Below are 7,636 nucleotides of genomic sequence, written 5' to 3'. Positions count from 1 at the left end.
AAAAAATCATAAAATTATAAAAGAATGTCTGTTTTCCCAATTCATTTTTTGTAAAAAATTGTATAGGGTCGCTAACGACCCGAGGTGTGTATAAGTGTATGTATATTTTTTTCTGCACAACAATAATTGAATCTTTGATGATGGAAAAAGTGCAATTCACCTTTATTCCACAAGGTCACAATGTCTGATACACAATGATGTGTATCAAAAAAGTGACATTTCATTCAGACAGAAAACGAGAGAATAGGAAGTATCATTAGCAAAACGTGAAATGGCTCAGCGATTTAATGCAGAGCAAGTACTGAAAGCAATCAAATATGAGTGTCACTGTCACTTGATGGATCTGGTGAAGCTGTCAGCGATCAAAATATTGATTTTGAAGATGCTGAAAATTATGTCGTTTTTTTGAGATCGCGAATGGGCTCATATTTGCGATCTCAAACATATTCTCAAAACTATAATTTGCTGAATGTACTGGGAAATGAGCTTTGACATGGACAGTGATGATGGCATAAAACATCTGCTCAAAATGAACCCTTCCAAACTCCAAAAGATAACAAAATATGCTTTATTTTATTCTTCTGTAATTGTTACTCTAATATCAGAGGAGTTTTATATTATCGCGACAGGTAGAGATCCATCCGTGTTAGATATAGATCTGGGTCGCTAAAGACCCGAATATGTAAGAATGATTGGTGAAACAGTCATGCATTTAAGGGTTAAGAGGCAATTTATTAGCAGACAGGGAGTCAGAACCAAATATGTATTGTGCACAAGTTTTATTAACTAAATCATGAACACATAACTAAACTAACGAACATATACATACACAAGTCACACATACATAGGTAAAATGAGCGATGAAAGAGTTAAACCGGAAGTAGGACAGGAACTGGAGCTATATGGAGAAGCCAAAAAACCAGGAAAGAATCATCAGTATTCATTACAAATCTCCTTTGGTAACAAGGGAGGTTCACAACTTTAACTAACTAGCAGCAATTTAGTATATTGTACGATACTTGCATTAGGCCTCAGCCTTTTGAAGATCATCCGGATATACTGTTGCCGTAGGAAGTCCTAAGATTTCAGTCCGATGGTGCTGAACTTGCAATCAATGTCTTCTGCATTGAATGAAGGAACGATGACAAACTTGAGTGGTTAGTTTGACTTTGTAGGAAAGAGTTCTTTCACTCTTCTAAATGAGCACATGGCTGGGGTGCAGGTTTGAGACTACAGGCCTTGCAGGCCCATAGGCCTTGGCCTGAAGAGGCCGACCCAGCAGATTGGTTACAGATGGAGAAGAAACTATTTGAATAAGATTCTTGTAATACTGATATGTTGCACAGGTATTGACATATCATATAAACAAGCATTTAAATCTTCAAAATACAAAATCATAGGCACCAAACTTGGTATAGGTTAGTTTATGTTAACCATTGGTTCTTATCACAAAATATCATACAAAAGACGCTGCACAAAACAGTTATAATAATACACACAATGGCTGGGGTATGTGTTCACTTATAGATCAGTTCATCTATAAATGAAAGCAGGAGAGTCTGTTTCTACAGGCTTTGTGCCTTCCCAGTAACTTGACTCACAAGGACTTTTGGATGCAGAGTTCTGCAGAGTTCTGCATAGTTTCAGATCATAAAAGTCTTATCTGATGGTGCCCATGAGGCCCTTGCACAGACTGGTCTTCTCGGGGGATGGGGACAGACCCCAGAGTGAGCTTTAAACAATTATTTGTTAAATATAACAAATAATTGTGTCTGATTTGTCTCAGTCGTTACACCGAGGCTGCATTTATTTTATCCAAAATACAGCAAAAACACTAATATTGTGAAATATTATTTCAGTTTAAAATAACTGTTTTCTATTTTAATATAAGCTACTTTAAAATGTTTTAAAAGCTGAACTTTCAGCATCATTACTTTAGTCTTCAGTGTCAAATGATCCTTCAGAAATGATTCTAAAATGCTGATTTGCTGCTCATTTCATATTAATTTCTTATTAATGTTGGATCTTTTTCAGTATTATTTCATGAATAGAAGGTTAAAAAACAGCATTTTTATGAAATAGAAGTCTTTTGTAACATTATAAATGTCTTTACTGTCACTTGTGATCAATTTAATGAGTCCTTGCTGAATAAAAGTATTGATTTCTTTCAAAATATTCTGTTTACAAGTTGTGCTGCAATGAAATATTGTTGTAATTATATTTATATATCCATTGTTCCTTATGGGTAGCAAAATTGTACATTTTGGCCTCTTTGTATGACCACTGTATTGCCTATATTTGATTTTTAACAATGCATTTCTGCATTTCTCTCTACTATAGAGTGCTGAAGGGGCTGTTTGTTCAGTCAAGGCTGAACGTGTTTATTTCTACTAGACTTGTGGTTAGAGGCCGCGTCCCGTATCTCCACAGCGAGTCACTCATTTACACATACACACATGCACACACACTCCCTCTGTTTGTTCTCCAGTCCATCATTAATGTCCAAATCAAGCCACAAACAAAGGCTCCTTCCCCCACGCTGGCACTTGCTTGCTAATAATTAGCCCGGGGTCATTGTTTTTTGATATTGTGGCGAGAAGGGTAGGTGCATAGAGGAAAGGAGAGAGAGAGAGAGAATGGAAGAACAAGGTTTCATTTGCATAGCTGTGCTACACTGAAATGTAGCCACTTAATACAAGTGCAGGTCAGACAGTCACTGGCATTGTTCAAAACGAATTAGCCTGATTCCCGTCACACATTTTTTTCATTTGAACTTCCTGAAGCCCTTGAATGTCTGAACCTGAATGCAGTTTCCTAGAGTCATGCACGCTTGTTATATGTGCTTGTTTTGTGAGTTATAGGGAATGTGGATGCTATATCAACAGCTCTGCTGAATAGAAATTAGTCAGGTGGCTCCCAGTTCTGCCGATACAAGTGATCAATATGAGGAAATGACCCCAAACACGAACTCAAAGCCCTGCTCAAACCGCTCTTACCTTTGCTATGATCGGTGCATTCGGGAAATATCTTTGACGCAAATAGTAAAAACAAATCAATACATCAGTGTAAACAAACACAGTGGCTCGAAAATGTGAAAATCATCACAACACTGTGTGCTTCTACCAAAAGGCCTTTATTTTTCATCATGTTTTGTTACACCTAAATCTCACGAGTGCTATTTTGAAAAATCTTGTCAGACCGTCAAAATGAAGTTTGCACGGTGAATGACCACGAGCGAAAGCATGCTAAACGCAATCATGGCGTTAATGCACACACATTATTTCCTCTGTCATCGCTGCACGTGGTTTTCGCGGAATTAGTGACATCTCGCATTATTTCGTCGTGATTAATTTATGTTGGGGGTGTCTAGATGCAACCATAACTGCTGCGTGGCAAAGCAAATGATAGCAGAGCAGCGATTAGCTGTCATTTCCCCAGAGGAGAGCAATATAATATTAAACTAATTCTCCTGTTGAAGTAATCATGTTGTCTGTTCAAGGTGATGGACAACTAAATTAGGAGAACAAGTACGCTAGCATTTTATATCTGTGAGTGCTCTGTTTATCTTTCTAATGATAGCACATCAAAACAGATTCTTTACAAGCCCCAAAATGACTGATAAAAAACTGCCTCATATACACATCAAGGGAACCTGTAATGATAAACATAATATTTCAATGAGTATGTGACTAGAAGTATGAAGAAATTCTACATATGTTCACAAGCATCCTTAAAAAAAAAGAGTATTCTTATATCTCACAATTGCAACTTAATTTCTTGAAACTGTGATTCTTCATTTCACAGTTGTGACTTCTAATAATTGTGACTGTTTCTTGTTATTGTGACTTTATATCTCACAATTGCAATTATACTTTATTCCTTGTAATTGTAACTGAATATCTCACAATGTGACTATCTGACCATATTGCAACTTTATTTCTCGTAATTGTGACTGTATATCTTACATATGCAACTTTATATTGCACAATTGTAACTTTAGCTCATAATTGCAAATTTATTTCTCATCATACAGTAACAGAGTACAACAGTGCCCACCCCCTTTTCAGCTTTGCTGTTTTTTGTTTTGTTTTTTTCATTCATTTTTCCCATTGGGATTTTTAATTTTTATTTTTTTAAGTTTTTTTTTTTTTTAAAGTTTTTATTAAAGCTGCAGTCCGCAACTTTTTTTGGTTAAAAATGATCCAAAATCAACTTTTGAAAATGTACATAACCAGCCAGTGTTCAAAACTATCTAATTATCTTGTCTCGATTCACAACAGTAAGCTTGTAATAATGTTTTATAATAAGAGCGACATGGCAGATTTCCACGGGAAATTTGAGCATGCAGCATTTCCTCTGTGCGTCATTACATCACGTCCGTAAACAAAGGAAGGAGTCCCGTCCAGAGGCTAGTCAGTTACATCATGTGAGGATGCTGCCGGTAGCGGCACATTTATAGCCTTTTGTCACAACAGCTGAAATAATTAAACTAATAATTTTGATGGCGGATTGTAATCCAGAAAGATCCAAATGACAATCATCAGTGACAACTGGAGATTCACCCGTAGTCAAAAAGCAAAAGACTTGGACTGTTGAGTGACTACAGAAATTGAAATCTACAGGTAACGCTAATACACACTAAATACACAGTCACACAATGCTGATGTTGTTAACAATAACATTTTGAGAACAATATAACAGTAATAATAATTTGCACGGTTTGGCATGATCCGAGCTAAGCGATCGTTAGATTTAATCATTATTGGCAGCACGATTTATTGTAGGCCTAATGCTTTTTTCCTCAGTTGGTCAAAACAAAGTGGCAGACATGTTACTTACTTGTTCAGATGATATTTTCCAGTGAAAATTCTTATATTGGTCATACTTTCAAGATGTAGAATCTGTGATTCTGAAGTTCAGTATCCACACCGGTGCGGTGACTGACAGCAAGCATTAGATTCATCCGCGCTGACGAGCTGTGCCGAGGCACAACGCACGTACAGATAACTGTTCCGCATATCACTGCAATCGCATGTTTCAAACAGAGATGGCGACAAAGAGGAAAAATTGCGGACAGCAGCTTTAAAGAGTTAAAAGCCCTGAAACAAGCCAATCAGCTATGATGTGAATCACAACACTACACAATATTTGATTTGAAGAAAAAAAGTATTTGAAAACTCTGACAAAAAGACAAAGGTACAAGACGTGTTTTTAACGTCTTTATTGAAGGTAGCATTGCAAACAGCATAATCTGAATAAAAAGGTGGAGAAATATAAAACTACTCATTTACAAATGTTGATTATATATATAAAAACAATATATTTTAAGTTTACTGCATATATACAAACATTTAATTATTTTGAGAGTGTAGGTAGACCGACTTGATTACGTCATCCACAGTGCTTCATGGCAGTGGGCGGAGCTAAAGAGCTATTTTGGAGCGTGTTGCTTTTTTAGACTCTCTGAATAGTGTAATTTTCTCTACATCATAATGTAGTTTTTCACCAGGAGTTCTGCTGTTAAACACAATTATTTTAAAAATAAGTTGAAATAATGTGGGCTGACGACTTAAAGGGTTACTTCAGGATTTAGCATTAAGCTTTGTATTAGTAGAATACCACTAGTATTTTCGAATTACCGTGCTTTCCCCCTTCATATCAGCCCGAGATGAGAGATTTATGCATTTGTATTCTATAAAAAAGCCTCCGATGACGCAAAAATCGTCATTTTGCGTCATCGGAGGCTTTTTTGGCCAGAGGCTTAAAACTACAGCCAGTAATAGCAGGTAGTTCTGCATTTTTTCACCACGCCCCTACATATGCGCGTTTGAGGTTACTCACGGACATAGATCAAAGATTTTATCAAAAGTGGGTGTCAATTATATTTTTAAGCTTACAGTAATTAACTTTATTTTGTCTGCACTACATCAGTGGTTCATCACACAAATTTATCGGTCTCTGCAGTCATCTCAACCAATACAGCAACAGGCTTTTGTGGTAACGTTAGCATAAATAGATAAATAGACTAACTCAGTTTTACAGAACAGTGGCTTTACTTTGATAACAGTCAACTTATATGCAACTTATATGTAATTGTCTATCTAACGTTACTTTGCTAAGTTTGCAGTTTTACTGCTACCTACAACACTACAAATAGGCTACTGTGTTATCAGTCTAGTATCAGCGAGTCTTACCTCTAGGCGAATACACTTAGTACCAGATGCCCAGGCTGTTCGTCCTCTGGGAAAGTGAATATTGATGGTATCGCGGTGTCCTTCAGAATGGTTCTCTTCATTGCAAAGATATTTGGTTCGTAGTCCTCGTGCTTGAAATGGAGACTACATATTCTGCGGTTTTTTAGGTTTTCTATAACGGTTTCATCTCCAAATTTCGGGTGTTTGATGGCCCGCAGCCACTGTTTACATCGCTCTAAATCTTTAACTTAATCGGAAAATGATGGAAACTTACTTGTCCTTTCCTGGTTTTGGGTGTACATCCAGGTACAAAGCAATTTAGCACCATTTCGCTGTAAATTTATGAACTAACTCACGATTTATAGAATTAATAATGTAACAAAGCAAGCCTAGTTGTTTGAATTTTCCTGGTAATGCCGCCTGTAACCGATAGGCGTGGTTTGGCCTCGCAAGGGCAGCAAAACAAGTGCATTCTGGGAGTTGTTGTCTTTCATCCACATTAGTCAAAAATACATTTTCTGCCTTTTCTCAGTCTAGAAAGCTCCAAATTCAAAAATAATGTCACATTTCTACTACATAAATGACCAATTTTAAATACACATTCATCTTTCCAGGGGTGAAGTACCCCTTTAAGCAGAAGCAAGTACCATGAATTAACAACCTTGTAGCTCACAGAAGGTCTGTCTTTAAAGGTTTAAGTTATCAGTAAAAATGAATTTCCCTATGGAGAAAATTAATGCAGTTTTTTCTTCCGGAATCCGACTGTTGCACTCTATTGGTACATTATATTTCAAAACTTTACTTTATATCTCACAATTGGAAATTTATCTCACAATTGTGACATTATTTCTCATAGTTGTATTTTTTTTTAAAATGTGTGAAACTTCAAAATGTCTTGATTTGTTAGTGATGTTTGCTAAGGGAAACTTTATTGTTGTTCCTACTTAGAGTTAGGGATTTGAAAAATGCAAAATATCACATTTTAACACCTAAATCATCCCATACTGATCGTGCTGCATGAAATGCCTCAATGAATGTTTTGGTTTTGTCAGGTTTATGTAACATTCTATGGACTCATAATGTGATATTCTGTTTTGTTTCCTTTAGTTCCCATTTTCTGCTCTGTTTAGTTTTGGTTTCCATTGTTACTGATTAGGTTCTTGTTTGTTTCTTTATTTCTTGTTTGTTTACTTATTATTATTATTACCTGTGTCTTTTTATGTTTGCCATGGGTAGTCCCTTTATCGGTTCTTGTTTATGAATAATGTTGGTTTTGCGATTTCTCCTATTTTTACTCCTATTCTACTGAGTTTTACAAATTCTAAAAAAAGACTATTTGTTTTGCTACTTTTGCGTCTTGTCATCCGTGCTGCAGACCAACCCATGGAAGGGTTACAAATATTTATTTATTTATTTTTGGTAGCATTTAAGATTAAATTTCA

The sequence above is a fragment of the Megalobrama amblycephala genome, linkage group LG23 (assembly GCF_018812025.1).
Source record: "Megalobrama amblycephala isolate DHTTF-2021 linkage group LG23, ASM1881202v1, whole genome shotgun sequence".
NCBI classification, from domain to species: domain Eukaryota; kingdom Metazoa; phylum Chordata; class Actinopteri; order Cypriniformes; family Xenocyprididae; genus Megalobrama; species Megalobrama amblycephala.
Note: the sequence above shows the minus strand (reverse complement) of the source record.